The 24018-nt window shown below is 38.4% G+C and overlaps 1 protein-coding gene and 1 long non-coding RNA gene across 2 annotated transcripts in view; one reads left to right on the top strand and one right to left on the bottom strand.

The window, feature by feature from the left end:
• FRMPD4 (FERM and PDZ domain containing 4) overlaps positions 1–24018 on the top strand; it is a 304246-nt gene that overhangs the window by 62722 nt on the left and 217506 nt on the right. The gene's annotated exons all lie outside the window — the stretch shown is intronic.
• LOC112531499 lies at positions 126–23160 on the bottom strand. The gene is made up of 3 exons (XR_003073279.2): positions 22999–23160; positions 16779–16896; positions 126–8528 (listed from the first exon to the last, which is right to left on the bottom strand). It is a non-coding gene; the product is annotated as an uncharacterized LOC112531499 (long non-coding RNA).

Genomic DNA, 24018 nt, shown 5'->3' with positions numbered 1-24018 from the left:
AAGCTTGGCTTTGTGAATGCCGACTTCATGTGCATAACAATTTGGAGATGTTGTAGTAGAAGCATGCCAGGAAAATCTGGAAGTTTGAACCATGGAAGCAGACACTGCAAATTTCAGTGGCTTCAAAAGTAATGCCTCGTATTTATTTTCATGGAAACTATAACAGATACAAAGAACAGAAACTGATAGAGCAAATTCTCAGCTACAAAACTCTGTCTTTCAACATAGTCACCACCATTACCTATGCATTCTTGCTAGCAATGAACAAGAGTCTGCATGCTGCGCTTGCGGAAATCTGCACCAGTGGAGGTGAGCCACTGTTTCACAGCTGCTATGACAGCATAATTGCTAGGAAAACACTGCCCACATGGTCCATCTTTCATTGGCCCAAACAGATGGGAGTCAGAAGGCACCAAATCTGGACTATATGGTGAGTGTGGTAGGACAGTCCAGCCAAGATTGTCAGTGTGCTTCACGGTTCTTCAGACTGGTATGGAGTCTGGCATTATCATGCTGGTAGAGAAAGATTGTCGTCTTCTTTGGCATTACTCTGGAAGTTTGAGTCATCGGTGTTGTGATGTAGGTGTCAGAGTTGATGGTTTCTCTGGGTTTAAGGAAATCCAAAAGGATCACCCCTTTCCTATCACAAAAGATAGTCACATCACTTTACCCACTGTGTCTTAAACCTGGGGAATTCACATGTTGCCACTCCACAGACTGACCTTTTGACTCTGGTTTGTGGTGACACCACATCTCATTGCTTGTATTGGTTCGGTAGGTCCTGACAAAGTTACAGTGTTCATACAGTGTTCTTTCTGTTGCTGTATAAGAATTTGTGAGACCCACCTGGTGCAAACTTTGTGATATTGCAGTGTTGCCACTGTTGTTTCCAATGCATTGAAGCTGGCATTCAGCTCCATGGTTGTAATCTGGTGATTTGCATATATGGGATGATTGAGACACCCTTCGTTTCATTTGTGGATGGTCATCTGGAACGTGGCTTATCTTTCAGGTTGCTGTTGCCACTGCTGAAACACACCACCCACTGCCTTGCTGTGCTCACATCCACTGTTCTGTCTCCATAAATGTTCAGCAAGTGTCAATGAATGTCACTGGGTGCCATTTTTCCTGCATAGAGGAATTCAGTGCCACCCCTTTACTTCATCCACACTTCCATGTCAGATGCTATTGTGTCAGAGTGCCCCTCTGCTGCCATGTGTCTCATGGTAACAATATGTTACAGGATACAGGTGGGAAGATTCAACCTCTACTGCCATACCATCACCATCTACCTCTGTTGACGTGGGCTAACAGAGTTAAACTGGAGGCACAATATTTGGACTAGCCCTCATAGTAGCGACAGTGCTTGTGCTGGATCCTTAAGGATGGTTGCCTGTTTGTAGCTTCGTGTGGTTTTGTTGGCTGACTGGGTGGGCTGCCATTCTCTGCCTACCTGCCCAGGAGCAGAGTAAGGCTGGGCACCTCTGCTGCTGAGTTCAGTTTCGTGACAGAAATCTGCATGTGGAAAAGCAGTAACAGCTGCTGCTTTTTGGTAAATATAATTTGCAGCACAAAAAAATGATAAATATTCATTTAAATATGCATCCCAAAGGATTGTGTAGAGAATCACAGCTGGCCTAGTGCCCTCAGGAAAAGAAGACCACGTTGCCATTGGTTTCTGTACATTCAACTTTTAGCTGACTCTGTAAAAAAAACTGCCTTAATCTGCAACCGTTTGTGTAAATAGTGTTTCAACTGTTGCTGTCATCAATATATTTGCATATCATCTTTATTTATACTGCATGATTGCTGACAGCTTCAGTTTTTCTTTAGATAACTGCATTGGGCTAACTAAGGCATCTTCATGTAACAGAACTTTTCTTCTGTGTCAGTTAGCTGTCACCTAAGCTCATCTGGCCAGCTACAGCACAGGGCAGGGAGAAAGAGAAAGAAATCCATATTAGTCATCTTTCAATTCAAATTCTTTTCAGAATTTCATGTTCTAAATATTTCTCTTGAAGTTAACTGCCTTTTAGCCTTTCATTTCCTCTTCTGAGTACTTCCAAAGAAGATGGTTTTATTCCTTTTTTTCCTACTCTGAGGCAGTGTGGCTGCAACTCAATTTAAAGAGCTCTTTATTCTCAATTTGTATTAACTCACCTCTTTGTCTTCTCTCTGAAAAGCTAACTAGGTTATATGTTTTGATGTGCTCATTGTAAAGCATGCTTTTCAGTCCTTTCAGTTATTGTCATTGCTCTTTACTGAGCCCTCTTCAATATGTGAGCACCCGAATTGGATATTGTTCTCTGATGCAATCTTTGGGGATATGTGAGAGCAGCAGAGGTAATAAAATCTCTAATATATAGGTGTCTAAATTCAAGATCCATTTCATTCATTTCCCTGCAGGTTTTCTTAGGTAGTTTGTTTCATCCGTTACCTCTTATAATCCATAACCCTTACATAGAAGTTATTCAGACTGAAGTTCATCAGTCTCAAACGTAGGGATTTTTGGTGTTTTCTTTCATTTTTTGCTAAATCTGTGACTCTTTACTTATAGCCATATGGTTTACTGAAATCAAATTACTGTTGTCGGCGATCCATACCACTGAACTTGTTGGTTCATCATTTATTACCTGTTGTTGTATCATTAGATAGCTAAGTAGTCATTGTTTTTTCATTAATTTAATGAAAACACAGGAGGTGATGGCATGTTGCTAGAAATACATTCAATTAAACCTTCTGCAACATTTATGTTATATTAATGATATTTTTCATGGTTATCTTTTTGAAAACTCTTTGGTGCTTCACAGTTAAAAAAACAACAAATAAAAAAGTCAATGTAGGAAAGTAGAGCTATTATATTGTTTTCTGTACTATTGTTGTAGCTCCATCATTTATTAATGAACCAACATACTGGTATTTTGTTTTTGTATGCCCCCTCTTCCACCCCCCATGTTTTCAGCTGTGCTTGCAGTAGGTTTCTCTTTTGTTCTATTGAATGCTTCTGAACTTAGCTTTTTATATATAAAAGGAAGGCATGTTGATGAGGAATCTATTTATAGGTGTCATGCTTGACTGAGCACATAATTATTTTAAGTTTAGCAAAATTGTTCATTTTTAAAGGATCAAGGAATCTTTTGTTTCTAAGTTGAATTCCAGTACAAGCCAGTTTTATTTAAGTTGCCCCAAGCGTATTAGAGTACAAGTCATTCTCCTTTCCTCCCACTTTAATTTCCCAAAGATGCTGTAACTTTAAGAAGCAATGATTTCACTGCTGTGTTTATTGTTTTTTTGTTGTTGTTTGTGGTAAGCATGAGATGCATTGAATGAGATGCAAGTAATTTGTTTCGGAAGTGTTAATTACTGGGGAAAAGGAAGTGACTCTTTGAAAAAGTTGGCTACCTCTCTTGCACCATTGATCCTTCGTAATTAGACTTGAGCCACTGAATTCACTTCCCAATCGTGAATGTTCTTTAGAAAATTAATACTGGAACTAATGACTGCTGGTGCTACTTACAGAGTACACATTCCTCGGCATAGGTGTTTAGGTAATTAAAAAATAGTTTCATATTCACGAGTCCTATGAATGCCTTAAATGGTATTTTTTCTTTTTTTCTTAGTAGACCTAACAGTTCCATGTTAAGAGAACACTGTTGGGGTAGGGCTTTTCTTGTAGTAGCCTCTGCCTTTTGGCTTCTTCCTTTGCCTTAAAGCATGAACTGGATTTTAGAGAAAGTGAAGCAGATCTCAGACTGATGCAGTTGGAGCTTTTTATCCATTCAAGGAGTGTTTTGAGTTCTTTGTGATGTAGACTGTGGAGCTGTGAAGTTTGAATCCAGACAGATGGTTGCTGTGAAGTGGCCTAACTTTATTGCTGCTGCTTTTGTTTTAGCTTCAAGAAAAAAAAACGTCCTGAGATCTGCCTGTGCCTTATCAAATATCCTGCTCTGTCAGTATTTTGTTCTTGATGAAAACAATAGGTGTTTTTGGATGTCTTGCTACCTCTTTAATAACATCTCTCTGGCTGTTAAATGTCAGTGATAAGGGCTGTAGATATCTCTGATTCTATGGATGGAGGTCTTTTTCATCACATACCATATTTGTACAAAGAACTTCTTGCTCTGCAAAGTGAAAGACTCTTGTTTGAGGGCATCTGCTGCCTCTTACCTCCTGTGACACGGCCATCTGAAGTGCATGGATGACCAGAAAGCTGGAAGGAATCTGCTATGTGCTTTGTGGAGATGGCTCATATCTCACAGGCACTTGCAAAATGAATCTTTTCCTAATGAAAGCACTATTGTTTGTTACCTAGTTACGAGAAAGCAGATTAGAAAATGTTTATTGAATGTTAAGTTAGTGTTTTAATTTTGCTGTCCTGGCCTTTTGGCTTTGATTTTGTTTTTCCTAAGTGGTGTTCAAGGGAAGTATACTGCTTATACAGAAGGTCTGAATTCAGTTGCCATTCCTATGGCACTGGACTGCATTAAAAGTTCATTTTCAGTTTTCTCATTGAAAGGTATTGGGTGTGCTTTTTTCGGAGGGCGCTTTCATAGCAAGTGGCAAATGGGCAATTTGAGAAAAGGCAAATAAATGCACTCTCTTGTATTGCTTGACTTCTGAGTACTAAGATGTCAGTTATTGCCGTTCTGATGTATTGAGCAAAACCCGATCTTTAAGCCAAGCAATGTGATTACAGCAGAGACCAAAAATATAGTAGATGGAGTCTTCGCACATGAAGTCCTGAAAATAAAGGCTTCTGATACTGACCTAACTGGACAAATGATTGTTAAGCTGTTGTTTTAAGTCCTATTTGGGCTATCTGCAGCCATGTTAATATAAAAAGGATCTTAAAATACAAAATACAAGTGTACTTATTCACATTCACATTTTAAGAATCTCTTAAGCAGAGTGAGAGATGCTGGAGACTATTACAACTTAATTTAAAGTCTGTTTTGTGGAACCGGCTGCTGTGACTGACAGTGCACGTAAATACAACAAGCTATAATTCACTTTGTTGTACTTAAATCATAATTTCTGACGTTAAAAACGTGTTACTCACTTCATTAATCTGCATGCTCTGACTACGATGACATGGCTGTGAATGTATGCTATAAGTTGTGTAGCACATTTATCATTAGGAGCTTTGCCATTTTTGTTGTGACGATGGGTACGGGGAAAGGGACTGAAGAGGTCTGGCTAATAGTGGAGTCTCAGAAGACTGCCTGTTCACAGAGTGCCACTGCTCTTCAACCAGGCACCCTGATGGCCATATCATATTCATCATGGCTTTTTTAAATCACGTTCAGTCTTTCTGTACTGTTGGATAAAAACTGCCTGCTGTGGTGATAATAAGCTGTTTGCCTATTAATTGTATCTTAAGATGAATGATTTATGAACTTGATGAGTTGTTTTGTATAGGTGAAAATGGGTCTTTATTAATGGAATAAAAGCTTGAAGTTACTCTCAGAGACTTCAAATAAAATAGCGTTTCTTTCAGCACTCTGTATTTGCTGTGTCTGGGACTATATGTATCATACAGCTGGTGTCACAGAAACAGTACACGGGGCTTTCAGGTTCGGTAGTGTCAGTTCTGCTTGGCACTTGTTCTGGAACTGATGAGAACATGTCAAGAGGGGACAGTGAAAGGGGAACCGGGGTTCTGCAGAGGTCTGTGTTCAAAGTATTTGGCCAAGGGAAAGAACAAGTATGGAAATGTCACTCCTGCTGTGGATCGAGGGACTCTGTGAGGATGCCCTCTGATTACAAAGCATAAATGACTTGCTAAAATTTAAGTGAGGCTTCGTTTAGGACATATGAAATAATTATTTTGTTATGTTCAGCTTTGATAAGACTTCGTAGGAAGATGTGGGCCCATTTCAATCCAGAAGGAAACAATAAAAATAATCTGGGATCCGAGAACTGTTTCCTTGAGTTGGAGATGATAATAGGCAGTTAGTATTATAAAGCCTAAAAAGGAGAAGGTTAAGGAGAAACGCAAGTCTCCAATGGATGAAATGGCTTTGTGCGATGGCTGTGTATTTTGCCCTTCCTGTGAACATCCAAATCGTTACAGGCAGAAGAAAAAGCTCCGACTTCAGCAGCTCAGTGTTTAACAGATGCATTGTGTAACTGTGAAGCGCTTTCCTGTCAGAGTGTGGGTAGGGAAGGGATTGTTGTCAAGCATAATTAATAATTAATTTAAATGACCATCAACTTATGGATTTTCCAGCTTAATCTACAGTATTCTTCCCTGCATCAGGAATTGCTTTTTTCCCACCTAATAGTAGAAAAAACATTTCAGGTTTAGATAGACAGTACTATGTGTATTCTTTGATCCTCCCTTTGTTCCATCACCGTGTTCTTGGGTTTGTGGAAAAGCAGAATGTAATGGATTTGGAGGAGAGAAGGAATAGCTGTTTTTAAATGAGCGCACATCATCAAGAGACAGCAGGGTCTGCTGCCCTGAAGTTCATGAAATTGTATCTTTCAAAATTGAAAGCTTTGTGGGCAGACAGACTGTCAAAAGCATCCTGTTTACTGTAGTGCAGGTTATGTGATGTAGAATTAGAGGTCCTAAATTCTGTGAAGGTATTAAGCTTTGCAAAGCCTAAAATCGCTTTGCTTTCTTGCACAGATGGGTTTATGTATTTGGTAAAGCTGCAGCACGGAAGTCTGACATGAACTGAATTGATCTCATCAGTTGAAGCAGTTCAAATTAAGTGATTTGGATTTTATCTTTAAGAACAACTGTTTGCATGAGTAGAACAGATCAAAACCTGCACAGGCATTGAATTGACTTGGTAGAGTATACATTTAAAGTAGTTAGGTGCTGTTATTCATCATATATTAGAGAATGAACAGGCACTGTGTCAGTGATGCAACTGTAACTTAGACAGAAAAAGAATGTTAGTAAGATCACTAAGTTGTAGAGGTTCTGGTCTGCTATAGTATGTGGTACATGTGCTGTCTTTGTTCCCAACTTGTAAACTGCGTACACCTTTTTAAGTGATAAGAACAAGATAAACGTTATCAATTCCTTAATATTTCTGATGAAAGATTTTCTTAAGCTGTAATCAGTGCAAACACATCAAAGAAAACTGAAATCTTAAACTGCTGGAACAGATTTGGCAGAAGACAAAGCTTTTTTTATGGTAAGATTTAAGCAACATCAACAAAACTGTAGAGAAAAGGTGAGGCACTCTCTGATAAAATGAATCTTTAATTTAAAGATTTATATTTTTCTACCAACAAAATCTATTAGACAGTACATGTTTTTACTTAAATTTTAATTGCTCATTCATCAAGGAACTGATTTGACAAAGCCCTGAAGAATAAGCTTAATTATAAGCTTGTGAAAAGAGACATTGTCATTAGTGTTATTTTAAGATTGTGTATTTGCTGTGCTCTGTAGTTTCGTTGGATTAAAGGCATGGAAAAGACTTTTACTTCCTCACTGTGCTTCACTGTTTTTTCTTCTAAGGAGAAGAATTCATGCAAATTAACCTTGTACCTTTGCAGCTAATTTAGTGTGTGTTTGGCTCATTTGCCTGTTCCTCCAGCCCATCAGCATGTGTAAAAGAGGGAAATGTTTTTCTGTAGCACTCGTGTCACGGAGTCTGTTTTAGGATGGATTTTCAGTTTCAAACACTTAAACTGTTGAAATTCTAGAGTCTTTTTGAAGCTACGTTCAGTGACCTTAAGCGAACGTTGGTAGGACAAGGGCACCATTTTCAGTAAGTTGACAGCACCAGAAGTAAATACTTGGATAGTCTGGAGCCAGTTGGTCTCTACTGTTCTCAACTGGAGAACAAAAGCGTTTAGTAAAGTGAACATATCTTCAGAGTCAAAATGAGATTTTAGATCTGAATTAATCTTTGCTACAGAAGCAGAGGATGTGCTTTTGATCTTCCCAGGAGACCTCCTTAGAAGTATAGTGCTTTGAATTCTGACATGTGACTGGCAGTGCAGAAGAGGTGTTATGAAGCCTATGTCTGGAGAAGCCTCATCGTCTGAAAGGTCAATCAGATTGAGGGTGAGAATAAACATTTTTCCGCTAATGCATTTTTAAAACATAAAGGATGTCAGTGAACAGTGCTGGTGAAATGGATGGTAGATGTGTAGAGTGACTCACGGCTCATTATCTGATGGCTCTTTCTAAGATACTAGAGGCAGTAAAAGAAGTAATGCTGTTTGGCATGTTCTAAAATTCAGAAGATTACACAATGCCAAGGAAATGTATTAAGCCTTATGAAGGCAAAATGTTTTTCTATCTCTTTTCTTTAGATAACTTCAGTTGTGACACATCTGTTGTCAGGGATGTCTTCAAGATGATGACGTTGCAGATGCTGTATGACAGGGTGCTAGCAGGTGAACTGTAACACCTAGACTGGGCTGCATGAGATGTGAAGGTTCCTGTGGCATCTGGGCCAGTGACTTCTGATCTTGCTCAAGAGCCATGCGTTTTCGTAGGGTATCAGATAATTCAGCCTGTCACATGCCATCACGAGGCTTTTATGTCACTTCTGCACCTAAATTAATTTTAACATAAAGTGAAACAAATACTTTGATGTAAGGGGTTATAATTATAAAACTATTGCATGCAATATTATTTGTAGAGTATTGTAAACCTAGTCCAATGCAAAATCTTCCTGGGCGTGAGAGCAAATACTGCCTGACTTCTACTCAGAGCACTCAAATTTGGGAGGTTGAGCAAGTTGACCCGATGGCACTGTGAAAGAGCAGAATAAAGGGGAAGAAAGGAACAGACCTCCCAATGCTGTGTACAAATCTGATATCTAAAACAGAGCTCTTTTGCAGATAACGGTTCATAGCTTCTGCATCACTTCTGGATACGTATCACGCACATTCCTATACTTTTCCTGATTATTATTCTGACTCTCTATTCCAAGTGTAGGCTGAAGAAAAATGTTTTTCTTTCTCTTGTCCGTTCTCAAACTTGGCATCGGTCCATGGAAGTAATTAGGCTCAAGTAGCTGCGATTGTTGTGCAGCTTCTTGTTCTGGCTAGTTTTACAGCCCAATACCTTGTTCTCTTTGCGGGCCCCATGCATGCCTACCTTAACACATGGACACTGTGCTGCATTGTGCTCCTGATGCCTGACTGCGTGTGTGCTGGTGGCCAAGTTCAGCCAAGTGAAGACCTGGCCTACTTTCTGAAGACATTTTCTCAGGCTGTAATCAATGTGGCAATTTTGGAAAGCAGGGAGGCTTGGTTAGGGTGTCTTATTTGCATGCCAATACTTAAGAGTACTGTCATGGACCATTAGTGCTGCTTCACAGTGGTGAACGCTGCTGTGCAGCATCGCTTTGCTGTTCTACCTGCATGTAAGCCTTCAGCCTCCATGGCTGCTTGGGGAGTGAGTGTGTCATAAGAAAATTGCAGAGGCTTTCTGTGTAGCTCTTTGCACTTCAGAAACCAATAAATCGTGGAAAAGGAGGCTGAGGGGAGACCTTATTGCTCTCTTCCAATACCTGGAAGATGCTTACAGCGAGAGTCGGGTTGGTCTCTTCTCACCGGTGACAGGTGACAGGATGAGGGGAGATGACAAGTTGCACCAGGGTAAGTTTAGGTTGGATATCAGGAGAAAGTTCTCTACAGAAAGGTTGTTAAGCACTGGATTAGGCTCCCCAGGGAGGTGGTTGAGTCACCATCCCTGGAAGTGTTATAAAACCGTTTGGATGTGGTGCTCAGGGCCATGATTTAGCAGAGGGTTGTTAGAGTTAGGGTAGTATGGTTGGGTTGTGGTTGGACTGGATGATCTTTAAGGTCTTTTCCAACCTGAGCAATTCTATGATTCTATGGTTTACCGTCTTTCCTTTTGTGGCAAAAAGCAGAATGTACGTGCTTTTGTTCATAGATTTATGTTTTGTAAACATGCATTCTTCTCAAAAAACAGAAGTAGTTTTCTTCTGTCTTAAAGCAGTTATATCAGGTGCCTAAAAGGCTAAAATTAAGTCCTAGGCCAGCTTCCTAATTAATGTAAGTTAGCACAGTTCAAATTAAGTAAATTGAGTGATAATTGCTCGAACTGGCTGAGAATCTGAATTACTGTGTGCTCTGTAGTTACATGAAATCCAACAAGTCCCTTCATCTCATTACCACTCTCCACATGTGGTGAGCAATGAAATCTTTTGAACTCCTGCAAATGATTGTTATGGTGTTGAAAGATTTCTAGCTTCATCTGTGGATAGTGTCATTTGAAATATCTGATTGCTTATTTAAGTGCTGACTGTGCACTCCTCCTCCTCGAAGGAAGTGGGACAGACTGCTTTATTTTGTTTTATTTCTTTTTTTGTTTACAAATACTTATTTATTTGTTATTTCTTTTTTTGAATTTCCAAAGTGGTTCTAAGTGGAATTTCAGAATTTTTTCGTACAGCCCAAACCTTGGAAGGAATAAGTGATTGACCCAGAAGGACGGGACAGCTCTTAAGAATTTTGATCTCATTGTATATTTGATGCTAGGTGCTAGTATGTATTCTCAAGCTGCATTAAACTGTGTTATAACTTAGCTGAAATTCATCACAAATTCATGCGATGGTAAAATGTGACCTCAACCCATTTTGTAGGTAAGTGTAGATGGACATGTTGCATTGGGAATTTTGTAAGTGGCTGTACTGGTATGTAAAATATGCTGGAGGGGATAGCTGACTGTGTCCTACGTTCATGGATGCCATCTGGTAGCTTTCCTCCTTTGTTGTTTCTTCCTACAGCTTCATCCTATGCCCTGCAGCATCGCAACAGTAGATCCTGCTCCTTGTGACATGCTTTCCTGCTACAATACAAAGCTGCAGGGGCTTAGAAATTAGCAGTTAAAGAAAGAAGCGTTCTGACACTTGCACTTGATTATGATGCTGTTTTTTGTACTCATGCATAGGAATCAGTTCACATTAGAAGTGAATTATTTGAGGAGGTTGGGGAATAGGATCGTTGAAGTACCAGATGGGAGCTTTTCATGGCTGGTGCCGGTGAGCTGCCTGGCTTTACTGACCATTTGCAGCAGGAAGGAGCTTGCCTGCAAACAAGAAGAACATCTGCCAGATGTGTAAGTGATGCTTATGTTTATGGAAGGCAGTGCACCAGGGTACCGTCTGACCTATTGTTCATTCTATAGAGCATGTACATGCTAGATCAGTTTAACACAGAAAATAAATATCTATAATCTGACTGTATATATGAGTGTACATGCATTTTTTTTTTATAAGGATTCCTAAAAAATATGCCACGGTGCGATGTTGACAAAATAGATGGTTTTCCTCTTTTGGAAACTGAAATATTGACTATACATCAATTGTCAGACCGTTGACTCTGGTTTCTTGGTTTCCTTGAAGCATGCATGCACAGTTATTCTCTTTTCCATTTCTCTTGTTTTTCTTTCTTGTTTTTTAAGCTTTTCCTATTGACAGTGACTTGATGAAAAATTGGACAGCCTCGATATGTAAACAGAGTTCTTATTACTTTGTCATATTTTTTACTATTTCTAAATGTCTTTTCTATCATGTCCAGACATAAACTGTGCTGGTTCTGGTTGGCAACAACAACAAAAAAGCCTTCATGAAGCAGGTTTGTTATCAAATCCTTTCTTTTTCCTCATTCTTACCATTTGTAGACGACTTTCTGATATTCTTAATGAGTACGGCATTCATCTTTGCTTAATGCCTGGTATTTTCTGCCTTTGTCTGCTAATAACAAGACTCTTCAATAACTTCGATGTGTTGGTCCGTGTGTATCTATTTTAATTGTAAATGTTCGGATTAAAAACCCAAAACTCCTGCCTTCATAGAATCATAGAATTGCTCAGGTTTATTCTCCAAGCCCTTCACAAGTCTTGGATCTGTCATGGATCTTCATTGGATCTGTCATGGAAACCATATATTCTTAACTTCTGAAAACAACAGTCTCACAAGCCACGTGCAGACTGATACAGATTTTGCAAGCTTTCACATGCTAGGAAGAAAACAACTTGGTTTAGGGAAATACTGGGTCCTATTCATGCAGTCCTTTGTATGATGGAGTTCAGCATCTTCAACTGCAGTTCCAGGAGTGTATCATGCTCTTATTTCATAAAGTATGAATATCGGTCTAAAACTATTTCTTTCTTGAATACCCTTTAACTCATATACCACTTACTTGTAATTGCAGGAGGACATAATGGCTTACTATTTAGTTAAACTTTTAAAGCGTGATACTGAAAAGTGTCCAGAAGTGTCACCAAATACGTACATTCTTACTGAAAATTAATCGTAGTGGAAAGTCTTTCATCTCATCTGAATTAATGGTGAAACTTTTCTTAGTTTGAAAGTATTGGAAATAGCATGTAATGGTGGCACTTCATTCCCTGCGGAAAAAAATGTTTTCATATATTTGACATATATATTCAACATTATGTAAGCTCTTAAAAATTTCTCCAAGACAGGCAAGGAGAAAGTCAAATGCTGCATGTGTTTGATTTTAGCTTCTTCAGTTTCAGATCCAGGTAATTGCTGCTTTTTCTTAGAATGAGTTATTCATTATCTAATATGTGAACATTGCCTGTCTTCATAATTAATACCTATCCCTTCTACATGGTGAGTTTTTTGTTTAGAAAGTAGGCTGGATTTCTTCTGAAAAGGAGAGTGAAAAACTGTGTTTAGAGGAGAAGCATCTTTGTGTTGATCTGTTTATTTTTAAATCAAACCCCTTTTTATCAACTACTGCAGATAATTTGGTTGTATCATTTTTGCATGTGCCTATTAGTGAAATTATGGTCCCTAGTTATAGTAGTCAGTGATGTATTTCCCCAGAGTTTGTTGACTTCTTATTGTTTCTGGAGGTACTGAATTTAAAATCTTAACATTTAAGAAAACTATTTTGATTTCTCTTCCTTCTTTTCGTTGCAATCAGATTCTGTGGCCAACACTGGCTTCAAAAGAGTGTCCCTCTATAAGGATTCCAGGTTTCTCTGGGTGTAATGGTAGCTTTCTTACTAGTTTTTATCTCAGGAACAAAGCAGCTGTAATGGTGCTGATACTGGGCAAAGTCCTTCCAACTCAGAGTAAGAGCCAAAAACGTTTTAATAAACAAAGTAATGAAGAAAATGTTTTGATTATTTTAGCTAATTCTAAAACATTTATTGTAGATGCTTTCTGAATACATACAGATTCTATGACCCAGTGTACTCTGTAATTAAACTCTTCCTGTATTCCTCTAGAGTGGAAATGAAGTGCTCCGTTTACCATAGTGGGTTTTTCTCAGGCATGTAAGGTTTTCCTCTTGCAAGCTATTATTCCTTAAATTGCATTTAGTCCATATTCACTAATCTCTTGAATGTCTTTGATTTACTTGCTAACTGCACAAGGGAGGGAAAAATATGTGGGCCTTTGTTAAGGAGCATGCTGCTGTTTTGAATCACCCAAAGCTGGAGCAGGAATTACAGAAAATTAAAGGAGGAAAGTGTGTACAAAATGTGCCTTTTTTTTTTTTCTTTTTTTTTTTCCCCTACTAACTGCAAAGAAATCCCCCAAAGCAGGAATTTTAAGCTCAGAGTTTAATACTTTTGTCAGCATGCAAATGGAACTGCTGCAACTGGTGTATTTTCATTGGCAAAAGGAAGGCAAGGTGGTGGTTCTGCCTTTTCAGGAACATACTCAACTGCAATTCATCTCTCTTTTCTAAATGCTAAGCAGTAAAAGCCCTGCAAACCGTGCAGTCTTTCAGTAGACCTTAGAGCACAATGATTTGCAGTTGTATTTGCTGACTAAAAAGCTTATGTTTAATATATCTGTAAGAGACGGGGTTATTAGTTTTCCTTACTCATCTTGGAGCAGACAATAGAATATTATGGCTATTAGAAAATGCTCTATAACAAAGCTTATGATTATGTACTGTCTGCAGTATTTTTCTGTAATGTGGAAAGAATTGCTGACCTTCACAATGACAAATGTCTTACATTAGTACAATAATGTCTAGGCCCTCTTCTTCCAAAGCCTGCAAATACTCTAGTGGCTGTTAAGTATGATGGAGTACTCTGAGGAAGTGAAAAACAGTCATTACTGCTCCTGGCAGGCATGTGGCTTTCTTTTAAAGCTTCTTTAAATGCGTACAATTAAAAATGCTTGACAAAAAGTGCAAGCATTGGTTATGTACACAGAAATGGAGGGAGTAAAATGGATTTGACAAAAGGTGCACTGCACATGAAATGCCACAGTATGGAGCTTTTTAGATTGCATGACATCTAAAAGGAAGATATGAAGTAGATGGTGTTGGAGATTATAAAAGTGAGCTGAAGGGAGGTAATTTAGAGAAGGTGACATGAAGCAAACCAGCACATTGGTGAATGGAACATCCTTTCCACACCAGAAATATTATACAGTTCAGTGCTGGCCATATTCTACCTGCAGAGGGTACTGTCTAGCCTTAGCATGTGCAGAGATCTTCAAATAGGAAACTATGCAATGGCTCGCAGTTTGAGCCAGAGGTTTCTCTGTGTGGTGACAGGCTGTGTAGGCAAGGGGAATAATTGCTTTGGGAATAATACAGTTTCTGGAACTTCTCATCTCAGTAGCTTGCTTAGGATAAGGGTCAAGGAGGGTATAGAGAAAAAGGATATGCTACTATCTCTGCCTTTGCTGGTTTTGGTTTTCTTTTTGCTTTTAAGGGAGAGTGAATGCTGAAGAAGCAGTAGACCAGTTTACTTGTCTTCCTTTATAACAGAAATACTGGAGAAAATACAAGTTTTTTAAAGGCTCCTAGAACAAAGCAATGTGATCCAAGAGCAAAGCACCTTAAACCAAGTCAATCCATCACAGTAGGTCAGAAGAAAGTGAGATGCAGTAGATGTTTCCTCTCTTAACTTCTGATGCGAATGTTGATGTAACGTTCAGGAGGTAAACAAAACACAGGAGGTAAAACTGGATTTGGTTAAACAGATTAATGCTGGAAAGGTTCCCTCCTGTTACCACCACTTCACTCTTACACAGAAAGTTTGGCAGAGATCTGATGTTGTTCTACATTTCTATTAGCAGTCTGAGTGATGGAGCAAATATACTCTGTTTCCAGGTGACATTTCATCCTTAAGGGCTTTTAAGGATAAGTTAGACAGTTGTCAGAATGATGCAGGTAAAGCTGATCCTGCCTTTAAGGAAAGAGATGCAGCACGTAACCTTTCCAGGTTCCAGCCCATTTCCCTGCTACCGTCTGGCTCCTGACATCTCTCTCTGTCTGACAGCCTAGGATGGGTAAGGGCTGTGTTTGCTCATTTTATTTGCTTTTTAATATTCCAGAATTTCCAGGGAAGAGCAGACTTCGTATATTTTTGCTTTTAAGCAGCAAAATATGTTATATTAGTAACCATAGCCTGATGGAACGTCTCTAGAACTCCTTTGATCAGTTCTTCACTTCTGTCTAGATAGAGGGGAAATTGCTTTTGAAGAGACCTCCTGCCTTCAGTGCTAACATGCATGTGGTAGATAATTCCAAAAGTTTTATGCAACTAGTTAGAGAACTGGATTGCTGAGCTAGAATGCACTGTTTTGTATGCATGCACCACAAAAATGACTTGGCTATGGTCAGAACTGCTGTTTAGTACAGAAGTACAATTAGGAAGCGTAGGTTTCATTATCGTTATCATGAATGTGGTAAGACTTGAATAGGCCTATTTTCTAACACCACTGGAGAAGAAAATACTGTGTTTTGGCTGAGTCTATCCCTTCCAACAGTCAATTCTGACCTTTTAAAATAAGGATAACTAGCCATAAGAGTCAATAAACTGAAGGATGTTAAAGCATATTTGTTTGGATTTCTTCCTTTAGTGCTGTAAATGTCTTGGTCCACATTGTCTGAAATACAGTGGTAGTCCTTAATAACTGGCTCACTGTACAATGTGCCATTTTTTAATTAGCTACTTAACCCCCAAATTTGTAAGCACATAGTTGTTACCCTTCCTAAAATGCATGGTTCGATTTTGCTAATTCCACTGGGTCGTACCAGCCTGGATTGCGAGGTACAAGGTGGCCTTTCTTCAACTCTGCTAGGTGAGAATGGTGGCTTCCCACTGGTTTTGTGCCATTCTTCCAACCGTCCAAGCCAGATGCAGGCTTATATTTTATTTATCGTCATACTGCAAGAGTTCAAGTTATGCGCTTTATCTGAGTGATACTTAATTACTGCAGTACTTTTCCCCTTTTTCAAAGAAAGAAGGAAAAAGGGAAAAAAAGATGGTAACATTCATTGAAATACTCATGAAGTATTGCTTACTGCTAACTCTGTGCTCCTTTTCCATTTGAGCTTGCAGACTCCGTTGGAAGGCCAGTAGATATAAGTTCTTTGCCATTAGGCTAATAAGAAGCTTCTATCTTCTCTCCCTCTTTAGACCATCCCGACTTAAGGAAGAAGTATGTATGTCGTGAGATGTCTCGTATTTTTATTAGAAAAATTACTTAAGAGAAAATTGTTACGAATTATTCCTTTTTTCTCTCTCTGTCAGTGCCTTTGTTATATATGTCAGAACAACTCAGCTAACTTTCTTACTTAAGAATTCATGAAAAGCAATTAAAAACAGGTTTGAACATTGTTCAGCAGAAGCGCAATAGCTGGTGCTATGATGAAGGCCCATATTAAACAAAAGAGAGATTGTAATTTAGAGAGTATAATAAATAATTATAGTTATGCTACAGCTATCAACATAAATGAGCAAAGTACACTTTGCAGTTAAGAATCCTTTTGTGCTATTTGTTCTGGAGCTTGTTCACAATAATTTAATGATTCAGTGTTGGTCTTACCTGCATGAATTGAATTAATGAGGGTCCATTACACTGTATTTCACAATCAAAAGCTGATGGGGAGGCGTGCCTCTTTTTCCATCCCTCTGTGCTCTGACACACTATGCACAATACTCCTCTGTTAAATGAAGCAGAACGTGTCTGAGTTTAAAGCATGCAGTGAAAGCCACCAGCTCAACTACAGCAAAAACTGACTCTGTTTTGTGCTTAAGTAAAAATGGCTTTTTATTTCAATTAGTCACCTTCTAATGTATGGGATGACTATTTCATTGTGATCTGTAGGGTGTTGTCTTGCTGTCATGACCTCTCTCCATCATGAGCAAGCAGCTGCCCTCAGTGTGAAACCTGTGTTGCTCTTGGTTTCTGATAAGGAGAAACTGGGAGGGGAAAGAATGGCCAGAGAACTTCAAAGACATAAAATGGGCTGAAATCAGGCCCACTCCTCATTAAAGAAGTACTTCATAAATCATACGTTAAAAATATATGAGCCATTGAAGAGCAGCAGAAGAAAATAACATGAGAGGGAAGACTAAAATCGTGGAAAACAGTAACAAAGGGTTCGGTAGGAAGAAGATAGAAAACAGAAGAAACATAAAAATGGGCAAAGGATACGAAAGCCTGCGTGCAGAAAGTGATAGGAGTTGAAGGAAACAGTAATGAGAAGCAATAGTGATTGTTTTCCTCCACGCTGTCATTAGTGTTTGTGGTTTTGGTAAAGAGACAATGGCAAGTGGCCATGCTTTTAGTCCATTGTGTTGAGATGAGGCCAGGAGTCTGATGGCTCCCCTGGCGGCCTCTTTGTAGCCTCACAAGTGGTGAGCAGCCAGCTGCTCACTGTCCTTATCCTGTTAGTCTGTTTTGGTGATCTTACTGTTGGATATGGTCAACTTCGCTCAAAAGGTGCTGGCATTTGTTATTTTTCATGCTGGAAGTTATTGAGAGGAACTATGAAACTTCGTCCATACTATTTGAAAGCTAGACATGATTCAGAAGCAATTTTTTTTTTCAACATTAGATAAAAATAAAATCATTTCTTCCCTCTTGTCTCTTTAAGTCCTGGTTTCGCAAATAATAGTCAGTGACAAATTAGCTACTGTGGGGAGCAAAACCAGTGCAAGTAGAACACTAGAATAGAATGGAATAGAATAGAATAGTTCAGTTGGAAGGAACCTACAAAGATCATCCGGTCCAACTGCCTGACTACTTCAGGGCTAGCCAGAAGTTAAAGCGTGTTACTGGGCACGTTGTCCAAATGTCCTGTGAGCACTGACAGCCATACAGCATCAAATCTAGTTTGAAGTTTAGATTGTTAATCATCTTTGTGCCAGAGTGAAGATACCGATATACGTATACATATATAAATACACAAATAAAATCAGGTACTGGTGAAATACTGTGTGTTAGAAGCACCGTCTATGAGGACACGGTCTCTCTTGTTGTGCAACATAGTGCCAATCAGCTGTGCCCAGAGCAATGAGAATTTGAACAAAGCTGACTGAGAGAGTGGAAAATGTTAGAACTGAAGCCCAGCTTAGAAAATAACATTTTAGTCTGGCTGTTGGCAAAGAAATTCTCATCATTCTTTCTAAATGATCGCAAGCGACTCGTATTTTTCTGTGGGCTTGAGTGTCTCTTACGTGGTGTTGCTTTGCCAATCGAGCACTGCTTGAATGTTGCTGGCTCCTGTTGTAGTTGTCATCATCTCTTTCCAATTAAAGAGGAGCCACCATGGTTTGGACTGCTTATTCTGACAGGGCAAAATGTATTCACTGTTCTTTTCAGATATAGAAGTACTAGAAGTTCTTTGTGTGCTGGAGGACATGATGAGGTTCTGCACAAATGCTTAGCAGCCATCCTGGTTAGTTTTGAGGTAGGCGCACACCACACAGATGTGGATATACATAGGTTCTCTTGCAATTTTTAATTTTGTTTTTACAATCCCATGTTAAAATAAAACAGGTTTCTTTTAAAATTGGTGCTGGTTTTGGATATGTTAGCTTGTGTCATGCATAAGTAGTTTTCTAGGACGTAGAAGGCAGTGTTTGCCATCTCAATTTTACTATTGCTGCAAGAAACATTATATCTCAACAGTACCTATTTCTTTTAGTAATGATTTTGATTAAATTTTCTGCTTTCACACTTTATTCATGGTTGTGTAACTTTGATGTACTGCTCATTTCCAAGTAAAATGCCTGCTGAAATAATAGGATGCTTTCTCATTGCCAGACTCAGTCTTATATCTGTGGCTGGCAATTATTCAAGCATTTTAACTTTTCTTTTAGTTGTTGCTTAGTAGTAACTTCATATTTGCCCATTAATTCTACTTTGGACAGCTCACATTTGGTAGCCTCTGTACAATGCACAGAAGAAAGTATGTGCTTGTCAATTAAACAGTTATGGAGCATGTTTGTGTTTAATAGATCACTCGTAGATTGTTACTTAATGAAATGTGCGCCCTTAAAGTTGCAGAAGGGGGAAAGATCTGTATATTTAATTAAAAGCTCTATGTGTTACTAATAATGAGGGATTCCAACTTGTACTTATTAACAGTTAATTATAAGCAAAATGTGTTACTCCTGCAACAAACTTTAAAACTTACTTTTAAGAAGTCATTTGTCCTCAGTAACCTGATGCAGAAATGTTTAGTGATTACATCAGGGTTGTTATTTTCTAACGTTCTTTCAGAGTCATGAATACAAACAACCACAGTAAAATATTGCCTGATTTCTCTTAATCCACATTGTATTTTTCCACATTACCAAGCTTTGTAATGGCTTTACTATCCTCGCAAAGAGAATACATCACCATTGAATTAAATGGAGTTCCTAACTGAGTCATAAGCCTCCAACTAAGTGTGGCATCTGTATTCCTGGCCCAAAATGTACTGTTCCCTTTATGAGCACTATGCTTTTTTTTGTTTGTTTGTTTTTTGTTTTTTGTATAAATTGTGATATGAAAGTGACATACTGCAACCTGTTTTCATAAGTTACCTACAGAAGCTTGCAGAAGCTTCATTCCACTCCTAACTCTTTTCCCCTCCCAAGCAGGTTTTCCCCATTGCATTTTCAGTTATGTAGTTTTTAGAAGAAGTGGGGCTTTGTGTTAGGAACATGCTTACGTGGAACTCAAGATCACAGTTTCAGATTATTATTTTCTTACTGTCCAGATCATTACTTACTGTCTCATATGACAAAATAGTTGCTTCTCCATTATTAAATGCAAATGTTTTTTTTTTAGCCACAGAGCTGGAACAAGTGGAAGACAAGATGGGGTTGCTTTTTTGGCTTGATTAGCTGTTACAAGTAGAGTAGGTGGATCCTAGAATCTGGCCTTAGCAAGGGCGATGGCAACCTGTGGGAGAGGCTCCATCCCAACCAGTGTCAGGGGTGAACTCCTCTAATTCTATTGCTGCATGAAGCAGAGTCCTTTATTTTAGAGATAGGGTTAAGTTTGTTTGTTTGGTACACTGACATGTAGAGAAAGCTGCAAAGCAAACTGCCCTCAGGTATTCCTGTGGATGAGTGTTTAAAGGAAGTGGGTGAGTGTAAGATCATCATCTAGGCAGCTAACTTATATAATGCATTCAAATTCCTGAGCCTGGCCCATGAATCACACAGCTCCTGTGCCTGGTATTCTTTTCTACTGGAGGAGAATGAGTTATTCTTATTACATTTAATTTATTAATTCTTATTTTCCTTTCCAAAACAGCAGTCATAATATGTATCTTAGTCTTTATTTTCTTTCTTCACTGCTTAGATACTGAGCATGGTTTTAGGTTTTTCATAATATTTTGAATAGGAAATAAGTTTAGATAAATATTCCAAAAAATTTTGTTAGAAAGGAAATACTTATTTTTCAATAGAAATGCTTACTAGGGATGTTATGTTCAGAACTCAAAGAGAGTGTCTTTGTGAACAATATCTTGTTGTAAAAATGACTGTTTTATTAGTATTCCTTCTAAATAAGTTATTTAAAAGTTATTTATAAGTACTGGAATAGGCTCCCCAGGGAGGTGGTTGAGTCACCATCCCTGGATGTGTTTAAAAACCGTTTGGATGTGGTGCTCAGGGCCATGATTTAGCATAGGGTTGTTAGAGTTAGGGTAGTATGGTTGGGTTGTGGTTGGACTCAATGATCTTTAAGGTCTTTTCCAACCTGAGCAATTCTATGATTCTATAAAATATATTTGTCATTGTGTATTACAATGAAAAAGCCATCTATTATTAAACACTAAGTAATTTTGAGGCTTATATTTGTAAGTATATTCAGTATTTGTTCCGTGTTAAAAACTGCATCAAAAGGAGAGTTCAAAAATTAGGTTCCTAAAAATAATCTTTTAAAATAACTTTTAAAATTTTTTTCTGAGGTCACATATATACTAAGTAAAGAATGAGTGGTGATTTGTCTTTGTGAAGGCTGAAGTAAAATGGCAGGAGTTTGCAGAGCTTCTCTGTATATTTAAAAAATGGTTTTAGATGTGACGTTATCACTGAAGCAGAGACTATTTTACTGGAACAGGGTGAAGGGGAGTCATCTGGCCACAGTGGCATTTGATGTTCCATAGTAAGGTGCAAGTTGATGAAAGGAAGCATCTGAGGAATTACAAAGACTGCCTCACCTCTGAACGAAGTAAAAAATAATTTTTCCTGCTGAACTAACGATGAAAAGATCATTTTTAGCTTAGGAAAGAAGGACTTTGATTTTTTTGCTATAATGCTGAGTAATTTTCCTTAGTGACAGAATTCCTTTAAACCAAATCAAAATTGCAGTGTACATTTTTGCACACTGGGTAGCATAAGAAGGAAGCGCCAATTGTTGTAGAGTCTGCTGAGATACATTGTGTGACACTCTCTTGATTTACTTATAATCACAATGTATAATTAAGGGTATCTTTTTCTTAACAATTAGTGTACTAGAATTTATCTGGGTTGTACTGTTAAAGGTCCAAGAGTTCTAACGTAGCAATTTTTTTCCACTGCAAGCTTATCTTAATTATGATTGCCAGTCTTCTGAGAGCATAGTTCATCAGCTTTTCAAGGGATCTGAGCTGGAGGCTCCTAATCGTAAAGGCATTGGTAGATGTATTGAAATTCTAGATAGCCGTGGCATTGCACACCTCTCTTCTCTACATTTATTTTTAGTTGTGCAGATATTACATGCTTTTTCTGGTGGTGGTGGTAGGGGGATGTCCTAGTTTCTTCCCTAGGTGGTTGCTACTCAGCCTTTTTCTTGTCTCCCAAACCATGGAGACAGTCTCTGTAGAGGAGTAGAAAGTGTAGGCACTATGCCTTTAGAGGAGTACTTGTCGCTTGAGAGTGAGGAGTGGGTTGCAAGATATGTGCTCTTCAAATAGACATGCAATTATCCTTGCACTGGGACATGAGTCTGAGCAGAAAGAAGATGGAAACTACATGAGATGGTTAAATAGGTTTGGTGATACAGAAATTCTGCAAAGGTTTGGGGACAGATGTCAAAGCAGGCAACAAGATTTGCATGCAGTGAAAAGATGTTCTTGTACGTGTTAATGACTTCTGGCTGCTGGTGTCCTTCCCCTTTCTCTCCAGGCAGGAATGGAATGAATGAAGTCACCCAGAAAACTTTTGTTGAGACAGATGTGCCTGGTGACTTCCTGTGCAACTCCCAGGGCCAAAGTAGATGAATTGCTAATTAAAGTATGTTATGAAAGTAGGATCTACTATGATAGATGACTAACCCATAATCCTTAATGATAAGGAATTTAGCTGTATGTCACATAGTACTTGATACAACAGTAAAATACTTGCTTTATTAAGCAAGACTGTACCTTGGCTATGTAATTAATTACAAAATAAGGGGAAATTACTAGCAAGGCTTCAGGAGGACTGTTCTGTTTCTTGTCCTCATCCAGAGCATGTTTAAATATGTTGTCTGAATCATTCCAAAGAATAGAGCAAAATTAGAAATTACTGTGAAATGGGCGAAACAAAAATAAGTGTCTTGAGATGATGTGGATACGTGCTGGGGTTCCGTAAGAGGAAATAATGAGTACTAGAAGTGTGTGAGGAACTGGCAGTGAACATAAAGTTGTACAAGAGTCACCTCGTGCAGGATTTTATTTATAAGACTGGGAAGTAAAGATTTGATTTTTGTAAGTATTTCTGCTGGACTTGGCCTGACTTTTTATTAAAAGCAAAACTGTTTGGAATCCACAATTTTATAAGTTTTTAATGCGGAATCTTACCTTGGAGTTGTTAGCTATAATGATGGCTCTGGATTTCACATAGCTTTAGAACAAATGAGTGAAATAAGTCCACTTCAGGAAATAACGTCTGCCTGTGTCCTTCGATCATGAAACTATTGTATTTTTATAGCTTGACTTGGACTGACTTGGCCTGCTCTATTCTGGAAGAGATGATGTTAGAAAAAAAGCATTGTCACAGTTGAACAGTTTATTCGCTATTTATTTTAGATATTTTTGTAAAATTCATTCCCTTAGTATCCTAGAGTTATGTTCCTGGACGCTTTGTGATGGTTTTGCTCGTATATGAAGAAAACCTTAACTTTTTCAATTTTCTAGCTCATCTGACCCCCTAAAGGCATGGTAAAAAAAAAAATGTGCTCCATAATTCTGATCAACTTTGTGTTGGTAGGCGCTATTTCCACATCTCAGTCAACTGAGGATTATAGTGACCATCTAGGTGATGAGCACTGTTAATGTTCCTATTTCTTCTGTCTGAACTTTCCTACAACATAGAGGTAATATCCTTTAGTAGCTGTTTTTGTGGTTTTTTTTTTTTTTTTTCTGTAAAAGTTTCAGTCTTTGAGAGTACTGTCAAAATTCTGGGTAAGAATGTTAATATTCCCCCTTACCTCATATGTGCTGTGTGAAGGGAAGGGTGTAAGGCTTCCTGGATGAACTGCAGTGGATTAATGCTTGTTTCTTTTAAGCGTGTTCTGCATCTATGATCTTCACAGCCATTTTGAGGGAACAGTAGCATATGAAATCAGTCTTACCAAAACCAAGACAGACTTGTGTCAGTGTGAACTTGAATTCAGTGTTGTGTGAGCAGTTACAACTTACTTTTCCGTTGTTGCTTTACTAATAATAAATTCTTGAATTATCAAAATAAAGAAATGAATAATATTTTCTACATTTGGCTCAGCCTAGCTGTGCAGCTGCTCCCTCATTCCCACTGATGTGCTGGACGTCTCAGCTGGGCTGTACAGGGCAGAGTTATTAGAGATGTGTGTCTGTGCAAAC

Source organism: Gallus gallus, chromosome 1 (genome assembly GCF_016699485.2).
Source record: "Gallus gallus isolate bGalGal1 chromosome 1, bGalGal1.mat.broiler.GRCg7b, whole genome shotgun sequence".
Lineage (NCBI taxonomy): Eukaryota > Metazoa > Chordata > Aves > Galliformes > Phasianidae > Gallus > Gallus gallus.
This window is presented reverse-complemented; position numbering and strand designations above follow the sequence as displayed.